We start from the raw sequence: 20774 nt of genomic DNA, 5'->3' as shown, positions 1-20774 counted from the left end.
GTGAAGACTGGGATGTTGGAGGAGAGATGTCAGGGATGTGCAGTTTGAGCAACATTGACCTGGCCTACTATGTGTCCCCTTCCTTCCACATCTCACTGTCTAACTGGTGAAGAGAGGACTTACCAGTTAGGGAGGAATCTGAAGTGGGAGTATAAGGAGCAGTTATCACATTGCTTGGGCCCCCAACCTTCTTGCCAGCAGGTGGAGTAGCAGCAGCATTACACACTGGGAGAAGAGGTGTCCACTTATCTGTAGTGTGTGTGTGGGAGATGTGGAATAAATTAAGCTAGGATGACCAGACAGCAACTGTGAAAATTTGGGACACGTGTGTGTGTGTGCGCGCGCGCGTGGGGGTGTGTGTGTGTGTGTGTGTAATAGGCACCTATATAAGACAAAGCCCCAAATATCAGGACTGTCCCTATAAAATCGGGACATCTGGTCACCCTAAATTAAGCATAGGGAAAATGGAAAAACCAAGAGCGAGATGTGGAGAGAATTAAGGAAAGAAAGAGGAAGAACAGAAAACTTGAGACTTTGTAAGGCAAAGGCTTAGACTTTCTGTTACGGGGATCCTTGTGCGTGGTCAAGCCAGCAGTAGCCTGGTGGGGATATAGCTACCAACTATAGGACAGCTAATATGTTTGCAAAAATGTCAAGCTGGGTGACTGGATGGCTTACAGCATAAGTAGTGGAACAGTGACCTTTTCATTTGAACTGGCTTCCCCCTCACATTATAAGAGAGGGGAAGCCCCTGACAGGGCCCTCTCTGTGAGGGCTCCCCAGACTCTGAATTTACTCACCATCTTGGTCCAAAATAACCCATATTTGGTGAATTTCTATGCATGCTCAAAACACATCCAGTGGGTGGACAGAATGAGTCACTTAGATGCTGCTGCTAACTGTCTTGTTTATGGTACGTTAGGATCCCGCGGATAGACATCTTTTAGTATTTAAATAAGATAAAAATAAATAATTCTGGGTCACTGGTTTGAATGAGTCCAAAGGCTGGTGGTGACTGGAAGTTAGTTGTCATCTAACTGCTGTTCCACGCCTGTGTTAAATGAGCTGGTGCCCCCATCCAATTCTTAGTGGATGCATACTGGTTTTAAAATGGGCCGTGCAGTTAGAATTCTTGCTATCTTAGCTGATGGACCATAGATGATGGCATGGAAACTACACCGTTCTCTTGCAAACCTGGAGATGGTCTGTCTAGGTTAGAACAGAAGCAGATGCCCGAAGCTTGCCCTACCTTTGCCTGTGCCGTACCTGTTCTGTGTCTAAACAGAGGCCCTTTGTCTCCAGGCATACAGATACCAAGGTGGTAATGGCCCTATAAGAAGAGATGGCCAGAGGATTCCAATTTCATTTCGTGGCAGCGTGAAATGAAACAAAACCTTTTCAAATGCTTTTGCAAAAAATAGAATTGTGTCAAAATGTACATTTTTTGGATCAAAACCTGAGCTTTTCAGTTCAGGAAAGTACACATGGGGGTAGAAAGCTCAGATTCAAACCTCTGCTCTGGCTAATTCAGAGCAGTGTTTTTCCACCCAGATCATGCTGAATCAGGCAGAGCAGGGATATGAATCTTTGTCTCCCACAGCCCAGGTCAATGCCCCAACCACAAGGCTACGGAGTCAGTGTATAGGCTTCTATCCCTCTTTCCACCCCATGTTCCAAAGTTTTTGCTGAAACAGACATCTCCTCAAAATGCTTCAAATCGCCTTCATTTTGTCAAAAAGTGTTCGAACCAACGCTACATACAAGAACTTAGATAGACAGGGTCGGGCAGCCGTAGCTTATCTAAATGGTAAATTCACTTTGAGCCATCTTGAGTTTTCAAACTTGAAGTACTTATGAGGAGTCTCTCACTACCAGCAGCTAACGTTAGTGAAATTACGTAAATACGTTTCTGCACACAAAAAACTAAACTATGCTGCTGAGAACAGAAGGACTCCTCCCACTCATATTTCGTGAAAAGCTTCTACCCTTTCAGTTACTTAAATCTGTCCACAGTGACCGCCCTATACTACTGCCTGGTCTATAGGAAGTGTCTGTTGTGCATTAAGGGCCCACTTTCGCCACTACTGCTCGGGCAGTTAAGCAAGTTTTATGGCCCCTTCACACTGCCATAACGAGGCCGGAAATCTGGCCTATTTAGTGTTAATTTAGGTCCCTACAACAACAGAAGAGCATCTGAGAAAACGCACTAATTCACATTAAAGAGGAATCTTTGTTTGTTATATGCATTAGTTGAAGCATACAGCAGGATTTTAGCTGGAAAACATATGGCACATTAGACAAATCTTACACTGCTTTATCAGTTTAAAAAAATAAAAAAAAAGGAGTGGAGCTATGCTACGGATCTGGTTTTCCAGAAGACGTACGCAGCCTGACTGGGTTGCTAGTGCCCATTACAAGTCATTATACCTCCTCTTGTAGGGAGCATGTACCTACTCACAAACTCGTTTTCCAAGTGTAAGTCAGATACCGTTTCTGCAGACTGAACAGATTTGTATGTGGCAGCTCACAGGGAATTTTAACATTTGTTGCCAGGTTGCTATAAACTCGTTGTGACGTTGCTGTAACTTGAGAAGATGCTCCCAGCTGCTGCCATTATGAAGTCACCAGCAGCAATTTTTGCCACTGGGCATCACTCTGACACACGTGCCTTACAGCATTTACCATGACTGGCAGTATTTGGGCTGGAATGTATCACTCCCTTAGCAACATTATTAAGCTGACAACTTTAGTCGTCAGCTGCTCCATTACTAGACTTCAACCAATCCTGCCGCTTGATGTTAGAAGGTGAAGAAGTATTTTAATAGATACAATATGTAAAAGGATTCATCACACAGTCTATTGTAAAAGCTGTTAGCTCTCTGCCAGATTTGAACTGAACACTGACTTTGCAGTCAGCATTGATATTAGTTCCCTAACTTATATTCAAGTGATATTTTGCAAAAAAAAAAATCTATAGCAGACAATTAAATATATATTCCATTATTGTAAAGTGTAAACTCCGCAGATTGCTGGTTTCCTTGTCTCCCCTACCAGCCTTAACTTACACTTGGATTGTAAACTGTTCAGGGCAGGGACAGTCTGTTTGCTTTGTGTCTGTACCTCTGGCACAATGGGGTCGCCCCAGTCCACAACTGCGACTACTAGCACAGGACAAATAATTATTTCAGACCAGATTCTCCCATCCTTGCTCATGCTGAGAAGCAACCTACTCAGCAAGTAGGACCATGGAGTCCAAGGGCTACACACCAAGCAAGGGCTGGTAAGTGTGAATCACAGAAATGATTCACAGGAAGGAAGGGGACCTCAAGAGGTCATTAGTCCAGTTCCCTGCACTGAGGCAGGACCAAGTAAACCGGTCCCAGACCCCAATGGGTGTTTGTCCAACCTGTTAATAAAAATCTCCAATGATGGTGATTCCACCCTCGGAAGCCTATTCCAGAGCTTAACTACCCTTAGAGTTAGAAAGTTTTTCTTACACCTAACCCAAATATCCCTCGCTGCAGACTAAGCGCATTACTTCATGTCCTATCTTCTGATAACCGTCTTCCAATATGTTAAGGGTTGTTATAAAGAGGACTGTTATCAGTTGTTATCTGGTCCCTCCTCAGTCTTCTTTTCTCAAGACTAAAATGTGCCCCGTTTTTTTAACCTTTCCTCCTAGGTCAGGTTTTCTAAACCTTTTAATCACTTTTGTTGCTTTCCTCTACATTCTCGCCATCTTTCCTAAAACGTGGTGCCCAGAACCGGATGCTGCACTCCAGCTACTTCACCAGTGCCCGGTGGAGCAGGACAGTTATCCCCCGTGTCGGACATATGACACTCCTGTTAATACACGGTCATGGGCTGGTCCCCCAAGCATCTTTTCTGGCCTTAAATACAAAGCACTCCACTTCAGGTCTCCTTCAGCACCCCCATGTTTGTTTTGTTGTTCCATCAGGCCTCCACCTGTAGTGCTACGTACATATATTTACAAGCCCCAGCCAGGAGTGGTGGAAGTGCCCTAAAAGTATGTGGGGGGGGAAGGAGAGGGGCGGCAGCACAGGTGTCCAAACCATGACCCCGCCCCTTCTCCCCAAGCCCCCGCCTCATGCCACCTCTTTCCCTGATGCCCCGCCCCCTGCTCCCTCCTTTCCACTCCCTTCCCCTTCGCACACCCTTACGCCCAGTAAAAAGTGGGAGGGCCATACGCCCCCCACCCCCGTTCCAGCACCACTGGCCCCAGCCAGCTCCCCCACTCGCTTCTGGGAAAAGGAATAGAGCTCACAGCCTACCTTCCTTCTGGCTCTCAGCTCCTGCTCCTTCCGGGGCTTCCTTCCTCTCAATTTATGTGCCCCTCAGCTGCAGCTCTGCTCTGTTGATTGACATTCCAGTTTGGTCTCAATTAGCCAGTACTGGTGAGGATTCGAGTGACAGGATTCTGAGCCAGCTCCCGACTCAGCACATACAGTAGAACCTAAAAGATACAAACCACCAGAGTTACAGACTTACCGGTCAACCGGACACCCTGAAGAACCAGGTGTAATCAATCAGGCAGCAATGGAGACAAAAAAAACCCAAACAAAAGCAGCAAATACTGTACTGCCCTGAGAGCTTCAGCTGTGGGGGGTGGTTTGGGGCTGCAGCTGCGGGGGGGAAGGTGATCAGGGCTTCAGGCAGGGGGTGGGAGTCAGGGCTTCTGACCCTCAGGAGTACCAGGGCTCCGGGCTTTAGACTCGCAAGGGGTGCCAGGGCTCCAGCCCCACAGCTCCGTTCCCGACTTCAGCCCCACGGGGGGTGCTGGGGCTCAGGGTTTTAGCTACAAGGGGGAGAGCCGGTTTCAGCCCCAGCACTCCCCCCATAGCTAAAGCCCCAGCATGCCCCCCCGCTGAAACCAGGAACAGAGACATGGGGAGGCTCAAGCCCCAGTGCCCCCTGAGGGGCAGAAGCTGGGAACAGGCCCCCTCGCGAGGCTGAAATCAGGAGTGGAGCCGCAAGGCTGAAGCCCTGCGCTCCAGCCTCCCCCCAGGTCTAAAGCCCTGAGCCCCGGTGCCCCCATGGGGCAGAAGCCCCGACACCCCCCCTTGTTCAGAGTTATGAACAACCTCCATTCCGCGAGGTGTCCGTAACTCAGAGGTTCTACTCCAACCCCAATGACATTAGCATTTTGCAACTGCATCCAATTGTTGACTCGTGTTCAATTTGTGAGCCACTGAAACCCCCAGATCCTTTCCAGCAGTACCCCTGCCTAGGCAGTTAGTCCCCATTCTGTAGTTGTGCATTTGATTCTTCCTTCCTAGGTGAAGTACTTTGCACTTGTCTTCATTGAATTTCATCTAGCTGATTTCAGAGCAAGTCGTCAAGGTCATTTTGAATTCTAATCCTGCCCTCCAAAGTGCTTGTAACCCTTCCCACCTTGGGGTCATCTGCAAATTTTATAAGCACACTCTCCATTTCATTATCCAAGTCATTAATGATAGTAACATACCCAGGACGGACCCTGGGGGAGGGGCGGGAGCGCTAGATACACCCTCCCAGTCTGACGGTGAACCATTGATAGCTACTCTCTGAGAACAGTCTTTCAATCAGTTGTGTCACCCAACTATAATAAAGGTGGCAGAAGATAGCTCCTGTGATGCCCCAATCCTGCAAAAATGAAGGCTTGTGTGTCATTTTAGACGCACTGAAGTCACATAGTCAGGCATATGAATAAATCTATACAGGTGTTGGAGGATCAGGGCCTTAGTGACACTACATGGCCACCATTGCTCAGACAGCTAAGCCTGAGACCAAACAATAACATTTGGCATGAATTTTCTATTTACCCTTCATCCTCCCCCTATGGGCAGGACTCCTGTTGAAGTCAACAGGAGCGGTGTGTGTGGTGCATTCGTAAGCTTGTCCCCTATACTTATGAATTTAAAAATGGAACTTTTTTCTGAGCATTGTTACAATTGCCATTATGGTAGCATTTAAAGTTCCCTGAGCCCATTGTGATAGGAGCCACACAAGATACATCAATCCCCAAAGAGTTTACAAGCTAAATAATTAAAATAAATCGCAAGGAGTCTGATTAAAGCATCTCATAAGACATTTTAACTATTCCAGTCTGTTTATGATGGATTTGCTGTGAGACCCGCTTTTCTGTCACAAGGGATATGGCACTTTCTTCATGGGCAGTCTCCCAATGTGTGATTTGTGGTCTAGAGAGCAAACCCAAATATAGAAAAACGTACTGTATTGATGGTGTCCGAGTTCCACAGATCGATATGTGGTCACATCTTTCAGCTTCCTGAACACCAGGGATGAGATCTTCAGCTGGCCTAAAGCAGCATAGCGTTTAATGGAGTCAGGACAATGGGGGTCTCCGGGACTTCCAGCAGCAGGGGATCTGCTCCCACATTTGTAGGAGACTCAGCCAACATATGCAGTGAATGGTCAAAATCTGCAGTGCCATGTGCATAAACTCTGAGACAGATACACCCTTGATGATAATTCATAGTGTGGAATTTGCTTTACTCGTTCAATGTAGTTTTGTCACATCACTAGATAAAACATGAGTTGCTGTTCGATGGTGGACTGGACTGTAAGAAAACGAGACTTCGCTGATGCGCTCTGCTTAGCACTAAAGAACGACAAGCCCAATACCGTAATTGGCTCCAGTCCTTCCCCGCTGCAGCTGTAAACGTGTTGTTCAGCTCCAGGGCATTGTCCCTGCTGTTTTAGAAGTCATGTCCCTCAATCCTTCCTTTCACTTCACTGTCAGCTCCCACCCTATGGTGGTCCATACAGGTGACAGTGGAGCAATTTCAGAGCACAGATATGCACAGCCTTGCAGTCAAGAGACTCCTGTGTGGTGCTGATCATAGTAATTAGGATGCCTGCTGGAATTCACATCTGTGTTGCCTGTTGCTTTGTCAGTGACATGGCAAAACAGAGTGGTTGAAACGTGGTTATTTTCTAGTTGTTCTACCTTGTACAGATTCAGGAAGCACTATGAGTAAGTACTCCAAGTGCTGGGAAGCGGAGTTATTCAGTCCTGAAAGCTTCATTTTCGGGGGGAAAAACCCTTGTTATGTACATGCACATGAGTCTCCGTGTACTAACCATTCTCCACCCATCACACGGACTTGGACATTCCCGGATGAAGGAGGAGTTTCCTGATTAGATCTCTCCCTGTACATGATCAATGTTCAGCCAATAGTAAATCTCCTCTCTTAAGAGCGAATATAAATCTTGTTCCTCAGTTCTCCCTCTTCTGAATATAGATGGATTCTTACTTTAACTCAGATTCCTGGACAATATAATACAGTGAGGCTCGGAAGAGTTAGATTTTTATTGGCAATATCGCTATACATTGGATTTCACCGTACTCTCAAACGAACAAAGAAATATTTCCATCGTTCATAATCAAAATGTACAGATAGGCAAAGTAAGAAAAATGCTACTTGGGAACTTCTTAGATTTTGATTTGATAAATCTTGACATATGTTGACAGTTTGTGTTTTAACAGTTATAAAGCTATAACATTTTGAATTTCAACGTCTACGGTCATTAAATAATTATTGCCTGATACCCCCCCTAATTTCCCACAGTTGTGAAAATGTAAATTGACAAAAGTTAAAAAAAAATCCTTAAAATAAAATATCATTATCAAAATTATACAAAAAATAAAATTCAAATTCTGCCATGCCCAATGATAATCACACACAGGCCATACATCATGCAACTCTCCTGCTGGATCAGTCAAGTCATATTAACGAACAGCGACAGCATAAAGGAAAGTAGCAGGGACTGCATCATTTATTAGCCTGTTGTACGCTTATCAATTAAGTGAAAAGACTGACATCTGATTTTGTCTACATGCCACCCAGGGTGTAAGAGGCCACAAGTGAACCACAGCACAGGTAGGTTCACTTGTGTACAGATAGTGTACACGGGGCTGTGACAAATCGGCGTGTCACTGACATGAACAGCATATACAACATTTGCCAAACTTCCAGCAGGAAAATGGGGCTCTAGATAAGATCTAGAATCACATGGTTTTCTATTACACATGCTGTTTGCCTGTGTTTAAACTGCCTGTCCCCAGTTGGCTTTTTAAACATAGTCTGCATTTGTAATGGATAATATGTGTGGGATCAAAGTAAGTTATTTTATTCTGTGCTTGACAGAATAAAATAACTTTATTCTTCATGCTGACAGATGAGTCGTTGGCAGTGGCAGATTAGCCACTGGGCCAACAGGGCCTATGCCCAGGGGCCCCTGGAAAAATGTATACCCCCCACCCCACTCCTCAGCAGGAATGCTGGGCAGGCGGATGGGGCAAGCCCTCATGCCCTGATCCCATTTCCCCAGCAGGAGCGCTGGGGAAGCCGGGGGGGTGGGTGGGGGGGAGAACTACAGGCAGCAGGGGTGGGGAGGGGCCCCCTCCATTTGCTCTGGCCCAGGACCCCACAAAACTCTAATCTGCCTCTGGTGAGGGATCTTTCCTCATTTCTTTGATCGACACATAGTATATGATAAAATCCAGAGAATAGTAAGGTTCAGTGGCAGCTGTATAGATTTTCTAACCTTAACTACAATAAAATGTACATTTAATACACAGAGCCAATGGCTGCCATTAGATATTGGTGAAATGTCCATTTTATTCACTTTGTTCTTGTTACTTGTTCAGGAGGGCTGGAACAATCTGTGTAGTGGGGGTGCTGAGAGCCATTGAATCAAAATGTAAACCCTGAGCATAATGGAAACCACTTCAAGTCAAGGAATGCGGGAGCACACCCCGCATTCCTAGTTCCAGCACCTATGTACTTGTGTATTGTGTTTTGAACTGTCTTCTGTTTTATCTTGCAGACTGCATTGTCCTTCCTTATATTTGTGTTCTTACACTGCCTATAGGAATAGAATTCAGAGTTTGTATTTCAAAGGAGTTACATTAATGTAAGACCAGAGTAACGGTTATGAATCAGGCCCTATATGTCTAATCAAACTGCTCCAGCTTTGAACAACAAATGCTTGTTACAAACTGTTTGCAAACAACCTATAGGATAAGAATTATCTGGAGAAATGATTCACCAATTAATTAATGAATTTGAGAATTTCTGTGGACCAAAAGAGGCAACATTGATGAAATTATTAATTTAATTTACTCAATCCTATTTGTATTCTTTCATATACTAGATCAGCGGCAGTCAATTACTTTTAGTCAAGGCCTAAATTTCTTGGTCAAGGTATAGTCAAGGTCCAGACTCCAGAGAAAATACAAAAAATAAACAACAAGTAAATAAAAAGATTTTGATGTCTGTTCAAAAGCATCTGGTGGCTGGGATTTGGCCCGCAGTCCGCCTATTGACTACCCCTGTACTATATCCTTGGGTACTATCTTGTGTACTTTATTTTCTATGAAGATTCATACACTAAAGACATCTTGACACTGATTTCATCATACTATAAAATTTGCATTTTGGCCACCTAAAAAGTTAGAAATGTCATACCTTTCTAATGATATTGACCAAGTTGCTTGAGATTCTATTGAGGAGCAAGTACAGTTTTCTAATCATGCGGCCAGATACCTAAAAATCCATAGTCCCACTAAACAGTATGGGATAAAACCTGTGACATTTCAGAGAGAACTTTATTAACCTATAGCATTCACAGAAAATAGAGGCGAGAGAGAAACCTGTTATAGATCATGTCCTTTCTCCCACACATGCAGGATAAAGTTTGAGAGCCTCTCTCAGATATTAAACAGCCCCTCAATCACAACACTCCTTCAGCATCAGATGCAGCAACCATCCACAGTGACCTCTTAGACAGTAGAATTGTTAATTCCGCTACGATTTAATTTAAAATGCTGTACATCTGAAGGCCTTCCCATTGCTGAGACGGTCCCGTCCAAATAAGTTTCTTCCATTGTTTTCCATGGATAGACGTAACCTGCCTGGACTCAACGCAGGACAAATGACAGCAGCTTAGCAGTGTCCTGCGTGAGAGCGTCACACTTTCACCACGGTAAGTTACTCAGGGCTTGTCTTTTCCCATTGGTAATGTTCTTACATGCCTTTACCCACTGGTAATGCCACACTGACCTTGGACATAGGAGATAAGTCTCTGCTTGTTTCAGTACTTTGTAATTATGACACATTAGCACACACTTTGATCTAGCATTGCACCCACCGCCTTCCCACGCTGTACTCCATTGGCATTTTCAGTGGAAAGTTTGTTAATGATAATGTTTGCAAAAAAATGTAACCAACAATCAGCTGCCTTCCCCCCCCCCCCCTTTAAAGGAATCTCTCATGGTCCATTGATTTGTTTATTTTTCATGAACACTAACTAGACTTGGATCGGCTGACCATTCCTGAAAAATGGCAGAGTCTGAAATAGTCATCATTCTTCCCTCACTACACATCTGAGACTTCCACCAGGCTCAGCAGGAGTTATGTACACATATCAATATGTCAAACTGTAGACCACGTCATGGAGACAGCAGTTAGCACAGCCTCCATTTTCCAATCCACACTTCACTTCGCTCTCTGTTCTGCCAACAACGTAGTTGTACCAACGGCTCTATACTTTCTGTGATGGCGACTCCTGTACACAGAGAACCCCAAACAGCCAACCGATGGTGACAGCTTTTACTTAGTACTGCCCTGAGCCAGATTTGAAGTGACAACTTTGAGGTTGTATATTCCATTTCCAAGCTCTTGTGGACATAATCATGGTTGAAAAATATCTTTGCTAGAAATGAATGAGTTGTTCACAGAGGCAACCAATCTTTTTGGCCTCTCTCTTTTGCCATGAAGACAGAGTCCGATGTATGGCTACAACCAATAGGTATGTGATCAAATGCAGGGCCGGCTCCAGGGTTTTGGCCGCCCCAAGCAGCTAAACAAAAAAAACAAAACAAAGAAAAAAGCCGCGATCGCGATCTGCAATTCGGCGGGAGGTCCTTCGCTCCGAGCAGGAGTGAGGGACCGTCCGCCGAATTGCCGCCGAACAGCTGGACATGCCGCCCCTTTCCGGTGGGTTCAAAAAAAGAAAAAAAAGTCACATAGGGCTTCATTTTCAAAGGTATTTAGGTAACCTAAAATACAGAGAAACACCTTGTGGGATTTTCAGAAGTGCCTAAGTACCATGGAAATCTTTTTGAAAATCCCACTAGACACTTACCTGTATCTTTAGGCACCTAAATACCTTTTCCCAAATAAGGGACTCAAATTGTTCAATGTGACTTTCATCACCAGCTGGTGCTCAAATATATCCATATGATCCTTCGGACATGTTAAAGGCAGGCAGAGTACGTCTTTTCTCATGCATCCACCTTTTGTGTTGGCACACTAGCTGGAGTGAGGCTATATTGCCACTAAATCAATCATTGCATATTTAGTATTTTGTGGGGAGGGAGGAAAATAGGATGTCAAGTCCTTGGAGTCAATTCTGAGCACAAGACAGGCATCTACCCAAGGGAAAGTGGACAAAGGGGGTCCATTAACTGAGCAAAGATCACTTTCCCATTAAAAATATGCCAACATTCATGCTTTGAGAATTTAGTGATTTTTGTCAAAACAGTGATAACACTAAATTTGGGAAGTTATGTGCAAGTTGTGAATTTTGCACAGCTTTCCACAGCAAGAGTAAGAAGTGTCCAAAACAACTCGCAAGGCAGGCTGGTCTTATGGTTAAGATACTTGGACGGGGTCTTGGATTTGGGGTCTGGTGCTGGTTCTGCCACAGACTCCCTGTGTGATCTAGGGCAAGTCATTCAATCTCTGTGCCTCAGGTCCGAGACTATAAAAGGATTACTCCCTTTGTCTTGCCTACTTACACTGTGATCTTTTCAGGGCAGGGACTCTCTCTCACTATGTGTACGTACAGCTCCTAGCACAATGGGCTCCTTATCTCAATTGGGGCCTCTAAGAGCTACCATAATCCAAATTAATAGTGGATTTTCACAATGCCTAAGGCACCGAAGAACTCGAACAACTTTTGTGCCAGTAGGAAGGTAGAATGTGATATACACAGGATGAGGGTTAGATTTTAGGAGGTTCTGCTCCATTGCAGACCACACTGGCAGCCCTGGAGAACATAAAGGCAGGTTAAGATCAGCTCTGTCTCCTAGGGTGACCAGGCAGCAAGTGTGAAAAATCAGGACAGGGGGTGGGGGAGGTAATAGGAGCTATATAAGAAAAAGACTCAAAAATCCAGACTGTCCCTATAAAAATCGGGACATCTGGTCACCCTACTGTCTCCCCTCCTGCCAGGTCCTGCACTGAATTCAAAGAGAGCAGAAATCCGGGCCCGATGTGGCTGAAGTGTGTCACCTGCTATTTGGAATCTGTCTTTTGCCTTTTAAGCTGAATATTTAAAGGCGAATTAGCAAATCCCTCCTTCATGAGAAAACACGATGGAGATCATGAAATCACTTCAAGGTCATTGCAGGGCAATGGGTAGCGTGACTGCAGGTCTGTCTTTATAGGAATTTTCTATCAGGGATTAATGAGGTGCCATGAACGTTCCATATGTCTGTATTTCTGGCAATTAGCTGTATTCATGGTATTTGGAGGTGGGGGTCATATTAAGAGGCCAGAGGTACCTCAGAAATGTTAGCTGGCTTTTATTAGAAAAGTTTGTTTTCTCTGAAATGGCAGTCAGCATACACCTGCAGTTTTAAAGGATTGTTAGGGACTCATTTGTGTTTTTTAAATATGCATCCCCTCTCTCAACATAATTGCATCAATAAATGAAGCGTCACTAAGCCAATGACATGTTTCAGACACTCTGCAGGTCACTAACCCGCGAAGCTGGGTGCAAGCAGAGAAAAGCAGACAGTGACATTCGGTAGTTTAATTTCCCCATGCAAACAGCTATAATTCTGTGCAAGTACCAGTGCAGCAACCCTTACCCTCTTGGAGTGAGACATCAAAGAGACCTCTGATCTGGCCACGAAGCCTCTACGGTAGAATCTAAGTCCCAGATACACCCAGGCTCCTAAGTGGTCAGACAAATATCTGATCCACATTTTGACTCAGGAACAGTTTCAGGCATTTAGAAGGTATTCACTGGTTCAATGAGAAATGTATAGTTCTCTTGCCATTTAACCTTGAGATCTCAGTCCTGGTAATCCACATTAGAAAAATAGTTTTATAAACTTGTAGAAGTATCTTCTTTTCCCCATTTTTTGCAAAAATGGATCTCTGTCAGGTACAATCAGTGCTATTAAAAATGGGACATTTATTAACACTATTTAAATTTAGAGTTTGCTATTCTTTGGCTAGGGAAATAATGCAAATACCAGAGTAGAGATAATTACCATGGTGTGATAAATATCCATTTTTAATGGTGTCCAGTGCAAATGGGCAGCAGGAACCACACCATAGGCTGTGTTGAACAGAGGCCAGTAAAAACACACCATCTACTGGATGGCAACGCAAACAAACACTGGAAGGTAAGTGCACTTTTATTTTACATTGTTTATGGAAAGAGAACATTGACTTTTATCTGCCTTTGAGTAATGAACTGTTCAGATTTACTGTACACTTACATCACCTTCCATAACTGGCTGTTTTACTTAAGTTCCTCAATAATAAAATTAAAATTACCTTGGGAAGATACTATAAAATGTAATTGTCGTCTTATAATTTGGATTTATTCAAGATGAAGGCCCCTGGGTAGTACATTTTAAGGCCCTTGTATAAAAGGGTGTTACAAAAACTGGAATAAAAGACATGAGGTATAGATTCCTCAGACATTTCTCACACACCTTAAAAAGAAAGAAAATGCTTATCAAGGAAACACTGAGCTATATACTGCTTATGCAATTCCCACCACTGCCATGGAGGGTTATGCATGCAGACTGAAGGCCCTATATAACAATCAACTCTATGCAAGTACTGCTTCTACAATCAGTTTTGAAGACAGCTGAACCAACCCTTCATGGCCTGGGAGAAATGGTGTTATTGGAAATACATTTACAGCACTGATGGCAAGCAAATTCAGTACTGCAACTAGATCAGGCCTCCTTCTACATGTTTGATATAAGGTTCCCTCCTCACTCAACTAACTGCGAGTCAATACAGGCATCCCTCTCTCACCAATAAATGGGATTCAAAGGACAGATGGGGGGTCACAATGCTGAGAGTAACTTCAGGCAGAGACTTTGGCCAATCTTCCATCTCAAAAAGCATATATGCCCCAGCTTCAAACCCATACGCCAGTGCACAACTTCAAACACTGACCTCATCTGCTTTTATATCAACAGACCAGCTCATCTACTCTCTGTGCATTGCGACGGTTACCCTACCTTCACATTCCTGAACTCACTGTTAAGGTTTTGCATTAGAGGGAGAGTCCGATGGAACTGGGGTACGTATTGCTTTTTGGTATCATTTGGAGATGAAATATGGGCCAAATTCTCTGCTTGAAGTTATTCCCGCTGTTGTGATCCCAGTCAGTATTGCTTTTGGATGTCACAATGTTGACAGTAACTTCAAGCAGAGAATACGGCCCATCTTCCTTCTTCAACAGAGACCAAGAAGCAATAGACTGTTGGAGCTGGAAATGAACATCTTATGCAGCGCTGGAGGGTGTTTTTGCCAGCATCACAGGCAATATGGAGGAGGAAAGGAATGCACAAACGATCCCCCTTAATTTATTTGTGTTCTTGTAAGGTTTTGAGTGGATAAGGTATCTCCTGCCACAGCCTTAACTGCCGCTATAACATATTTTGCTAACATTCATTCCCATGAGGGAAGCCACATGTGGAGGGAAAGGGCGTGTTTAGGTGATTTACACCTAGCCAGCCAGTATCTGATAGAGTAGGGTTACCATATTTCAACAAGCAAAAAAGAGGACGGGAGGAGCCCCGCCCTAGCCCCGCCCCTGCCCCTCCCACTTCCCGCCCCCCCAGAACCCCCAACCCTCCCCCCGTTCCTTGTCCCCTGACTGCCCCCTCCTGGGACCCCTGCCCCTAACTGCCCCCCGGGACTCCACTCCGTATCTAAGCCTCCTTGCCTCTTGTCCCCTGACTGCCCCAACCCTTATCCACACCCCCACCCCCAGACAGACCCCTGGGACTCCCACGCCCCATCCAACCACTCCCCACCCCCTGACAGCCCCCCCCAGAACTCCCAACCCATCTAAACCCCTCTGCTCCCTGTCCCCTGACTGCTCCGATCCCTCTCCGCACTCCTGCCCCCGACAGCCCCCCCCAGAACTCCCAACCCATCTAAACCCCTCTGCTCCCTGTCCCCTGAGTGCTCCGATCCCTCTCCCCACTCCTGCCCCCTGACAGCCCCCCCCAGAACTCCCGATCCATCTAAACCTCTCTGCTCCCTGTCCCCTGACTGCTCCGATCCCTCTCCGCACTCCTGCCCCCGACAGCCCCCCCCAGAACTCCCAACCCATCTAAACCCCTCTGCTCCCTGTCCCCTGACTGCTCCGATCCCTCTCCGCACTCCTGCCCCCGACAGCCCCCCCCCAGAACTCCCAACCCATCTAAACCCCTCTGCTCCCTGTCCCCTGACTGCTCCGATCCATCTCCCCACTCCTGCCCCCTGACAGCCCCCCCCAGAACTCCCGATCCATCTAAACCCCTCTGCTCCCTGTCCCCTGACTGCTCCGATCCCTCTCCCCACTCCTGCCCCCTGACAGCCCCCCCCAGAACTCCCGATCCATCTAAACCTCTCTGCTCCCTGTCCCCTGACTGCTCCGATCCCTCTCCGCACTCCTGCCCCCTGACAGCCCCCCCCCAGAACTCCCAACCCATCTAAACCCCTCTGCTCCCTGTCCCCTGACTGCTCCGATCCCTCTCCCCACTCCTGCCCCCTGACAGCCCCCCCCAGAACTCCCGATCCATCTAAACCTCTCTGCTCCCTGTCCCCTGACTGCTCCGATCCCTCTCCGCACTCCTGCCCCCGACAGCCCCCCCCAGAACTCCCAACCCATCTAAACCCCTCTGCTCCCTGTCCCCTGACTGCTCCGATCCCTCTCCGCACTCCTGCCCCTGACAGCCCCCCCCAGAACTCCCAACCCATCTAAACCCCTCTGCTCCCTGTCCCCTGACTGCTCCGATCCATCTCCCCACTCCTGCCCCCTGACAGCCCCCCCCAGAACTCCCGATCCATCTAAACCCCTCTGCTCCCTGTCCCCTGACTGCTCCGATCCCTCTCCCCACTCCTGCCCCCTGACAGCTCCCCCCCAGAACTCCCAGCCCATCTAAACCCCTCTGCTCCCTGTCCCCTGACTGCTCCGATCCCTCTCCCCACTCCTGCCCCCTGACAGCTCCCCCCCAGAACTCCCAGCCCATCTAAACCCCTCTGCTCCCTGTCCCCTGACTGCTCCGATCCCTCTCCGCACTCCTGCCCCCTGACAGCCCCCCCCAGAACTCCCAACCCATCTAAACCCCTCTGCTCCCTGTCCCCTGACTGCTCCGATCCCTCTCCGCACTCCTGCCCCCTGACAGCCCCCCCAGAACTCCCAACCCATCTAAACCCCTCTGCTCCCTGTCCCCTGACTGCTCCGATCCCTCTCCCCACTCCTGCCCCCTGACAGCCCCCCCCCAGAACTCCCGATCCATCTAAACCCCTCTGCTCCCTGTCCCCTGACTGCTCCGATCCCTCTCCGCACTCCTGCCCCCTGACAGCCCCCCCCCAGAACTCCCAACCCATCTAAACCCCTCTGCTCCCTGTCCCCTGACTGCTCCGATCCCTCTCCCCACTCCTGCCCCCTGCCCCCCCTTACCCTGCTGCTCAGAACAGGGTGTTGGGCTCTGTGCCAGCCGGACACATGGCTGAGCTCCCCTGCACAACACAAAACCCGGTCCCTGGCCCTGCACAGGGTTGCCGGAGCGGGCTGCAGGAGGAGGAGCTGCCGGCCGGCTCAGAATGCAGGGAAGGGGGGGTGGAAGGAGGAAGCTGCTCCGGAGTCCAGCCCGGGACTTTCCTGCAGCCCTCCCAGCCGTTCGCTCTGCCTGGGGGGAAATCCCGGACATTGTGAGTGCTTTACAAATTCCCCCCGGACGCTATTTTTAGCACACAAAAGGAGGACATGTCCAGGTAAATCCGGACGAATGGTAACCCTATGATAGAGTTACTGCCACTCCATCACTTTGCACTACTCTGTTGAGTTAATGCCTGTTGGCCAGGTTCAGTTAAGAACTAGGCTAAACCTGTCACAAGACAAGAGATCAAGGTTTGAATGGGGATTTTAAATAAAATACAGAGCCTCGATCAAATTCAGCATTTTCAATTGCAATTATTCTTTTTATTTGATATTTGTAGGCAGTGAACAGTGCAGCACAGACCTATTGGATGTAATATTGGCTAGGATAGTCCATTGTTTTGCAGTCTGAACTAAAGCATACCAAAGCCAGGGCCTGATCCAAAGCCCATTGAAATCCTGAGAAACAACAGCCCCAGGGCAAATCATGGAATTCCCCCCAACCGTAAAATAATCTCTCTTTTCTCTCATCCTTGTCTATTTAGAGTATACAATCTTCAAGACAGGGACTCTCTCTTACTAAGCATATACCTGTGCATAACTCTATAAGGCCTTGATCTCAAATGAATCCCCTTATTACTGCAATATTTCTACTACTAATGGTTATAGATTACACGGTGCATTCTCATTTTGAGTTCTAGTGGTACCATATGAGACTATTACACACATTTCTCAATTTTCATGCACTATCTTGACTGCAACTGGAGCTGGGCAAAGCCCATTCTCCGAACGCTCCTCTGAGGTAATAAAAAACCAAAAACAACAGGCAGCCAGTTCTGAGGCCATCTAACACACGTGACACAAAAAGAAAGGTTGTCCCCCTCCCAACACCACCTGCAATCACAACTGTGCAGTCTGCAGTCACTGGTACTGAGTAGGTTTTTCTAATCCATGTTATCAAACCACAGCAAGGAAAATACACCTTGATCACCAATTAGCTACAGGGAGTTTGGAAATTCAGGAGGAGAAAAGCCATTTTACCGAAAGACATCTTCCTAGTTTCCATTATATTTAAGGCTCTTCCTTTATTGAATGGCTCAAGAGAATGCCAATGGCCTAGAATACAGATCATTTTATCTCAAGTTAGTGGCAACCAAATTAATTCACTGCCACCTGTTCAGTGGACAGCTTCTAGAAGCACTTCAGTCCCTAGCAGACAGGTGTTCATCCTACAGTTCATGCTTGGCTGTTTCAGCACTGAGGCCAAGAATTGACTGTACTTGAAGACCATGATACCCCCCACCAATAGACCATTCTTCCAGGCCAAACACTGGTAGGTTACTGTGGGCATGCTGCCTGCGCTGTTGCTGCATGTTCTGGACCCATTCTGTGGATTTATACAGGAGTTCAACTTCCAATACTGTCAACCTGCACTTCTTGCAAGTCTGGAGAGTGCTCTTCAATTCTGCACTAAAGACAAGGAGCCAGCCTCCAGTGAACTCACCAGATTTGTGCCAGGGATGAATTTGACTCAGAGTCTGAGAGCCACATGTGAAAATCACGGAAACCTCCCAAGCATGCTATACGTGGCTGCTGCATTTATCCTTTCCTCAGTGTCCCCTGCACTCTGGTCTGTTCCAGGAACACGGGAATTGCCTTACTGAAACAGTGGGCACTACCAGCTGCCTCAGAAAAAGATACAGCGCCTCCCCATGACAGTCAAGTCAAAGGAGAAATCTCATCCTAGCTCTGCCTGTTAGTGGTTGTCTCATACCCAAAATCATGAAGAATTTTATTCTCCCCTCCCCCCCCCCCCTTTTTTTTTTAAAGTCTTACTGCCATAGATTGCCCACCTCTGCAGTGTCACTTGTGGTTGCTGCCTCAGTTTCCTATCTAGTTCACAGTCTCCTTCTGCTGGTAGCATGCATGGGTGATTTAATTTATGCCTCCTACTACATTAGGAAAACTCCACCCCCTTCAGGATAAACAGAAGTCCAACAAAAAGGCCAAAATGAATACTGGTACCAACCAGCTGTTACTCACCCCTTATGGGTCACAATCCCTCTCCTAGGATCTGTAGGGCCTTCACCCCGTTGTAGCAGGCCTCCTCAAGGTTCTTCTTCCCTCTGCTGCAGGGTCCAAACCAGGCTGCACACAGCTGAGCAGCTAAAGAGTCTAGTCCCAGCTGCTTTGCTAGGGATATAATCAGCTCCCACCCAGCTGCAGAGGGGACTGGGTGAAAGGGGGTTCTCTCTCCAAAAGCACACCCCAGGCAGTCTGCATGCTCTGTGTCAAGGCCCAGGCTCATTTCCTTCACCTGCATATGCAGCCTGTCTTTAGGCCTCTTCCCAGCTCTGTCTCAGGCTTCTCTACACAGCTGCTCCTGACTGATTTCTGTAGGTCTCCCCATTATCAGGTGCACTCCCAATCATGAGGCTCTTAGTTAGGGGGAGGGAGTTCTTGCAATTCCTGCCCTTTAGGAAGCCAAAGCCTGTTGTTTCCGAGGCTCTTCAGCACAAACTAGGCCCTTTTCCAATACTCACATAAAAGGAGAACCACTGCAGAACCTCCTTTCAATGAGAAACAGGTGATTTTTAGTTCCCTGCTCCCGCTTTTCAGCATACATTGCTGCCCAGGCTACAATGTCCAGGGTCACGGTGGGAACTACACCTCCCAGAATTCCATTCCTTGCTGAGCCCAGATCTGGCCCATGTTCCTTGCTGAGCCCAGATCTGGCCCATGTTTGACCTAGAGCTCCATAAAGGGCCAGCGCCCAGCAACACCCAGCTAGTGGAACTCTGCGTGTTCTCATTATGTCAAATCCTTGTTTTGAATCCTGCTAAGAGACGGGTGCCAAAGATATCTTGTGGCAATGAGGTTAATTCATTGAGTTAAAAACACGATGTTTTATCGGTTTAAAATTTGCCCCCTTTTAATTTTACTAGGGGTCCCCTGATTCTTAAGGGCATAGAAATGGCCATGCTGGGTCAGACCAGTGGTCTTCTAGCCCAGTAGTTCTCAAACTTTTGTCCTGGCGACCCCTTTCACATAGCAAGCCTCTGAGTGCGACCCCCCCACATACATTAAAAACACTTTTTTATATATTTAACACCATTATAAATGCTGGCGGCGAAGTGGGGTTTGGGATGGAGGCTGACAGCTCACGACCCCCCCCCCCAGGCAATAACCTCGCGACCCCCTGAGGGGTCCCGACCCCCAGTTTGAGAACCCCTGGACTAGCCAGTTTCTTGTCTTTTGACAGTGGCTGCTGCCAGATGCTTCAGAGGAAGTGAACAGAACAGGGCAATTATCGATTGGCTAATACACTGTTGTCCAGTCCCAGGTTCTAGCAGTCCGAGGTTTAGGGACACCCGGAGCTTGAGGTTGCATCCCTGACCCTATTGGCTTATAGCTATTGAGGGTCCTATCCTCCATGAACGTATCTGTTTTGAAACCAGTTATACTTCTGGCCTTCACAACATCCCATGGCAACCAGTTCTACAGGTTGACTGTGTGTTGTGGGAAGAAGTACTTCCTTATGTTTGTTTTAAACCTGCAGCCTCTTGTGTTATGAGAGAGTAAGCAGGAGCACCCCATTTACCTTCAGTGTACCACTCATTATTTTCTCTGCCTCTATCATGTCCTTTCTTATTTCTCACCTCTCGAAACGAAGCAGCCCCAGTCTCTCCTCCAACAGAAGTCTTCACATGGCTCTAATCATTCTGGCCTCCCATCTCTGGATCTGTTCTCTTCTTGCTATATATTTCTGGAGAAAGGATGACCATCAATGAATGCAAGGTTCTAAATGAGGCCCACCATTGATTTTCATTATGGTA

The 20774-nt window shown here is 46.9% G+C and overlaps 1 long non-coding RNA gene across 1 annotated transcript in view; it reads right to left on the bottom strand.

Moving 5' to 3' along the window:
* Positions 1-19568, bottom strand: part of LOC122174297 (uncharacterized) — a 63818-nt gene extending 44250 nt beyond the window's left edge. Inside the window, exons 1-2 of the long non-coding RNA XR_006175908.2 lie at positions 18982-19568; positions 4293-4474 (exon numbers count right to left, since the gene is read on the bottom strand). This is a non-coding gene — a long non-coding RNA (uncharacterized LOC122174297). The remainder of the gene's footprint in view (positions 1-4292; positions 4475-18981) is intronic.
* Positions 19569-20774: the final 1206 nt, after the last annotated feature.

Source organism: Chrysemys picta, chromosome 5 (genome assembly GCF_011386835.1).
Source record: "Chrysemys picta bellii isolate R12L10 chromosome 5, ASM1138683v2, whole genome shotgun sequence".
Lineage (NCBI taxonomy): Eukaryota > Metazoa > Chordata > Testudines > Emydidae > Chrysemys > Chrysemys picta.
This window is presented reverse-complemented; position numbering and strand designations above follow the sequence as displayed.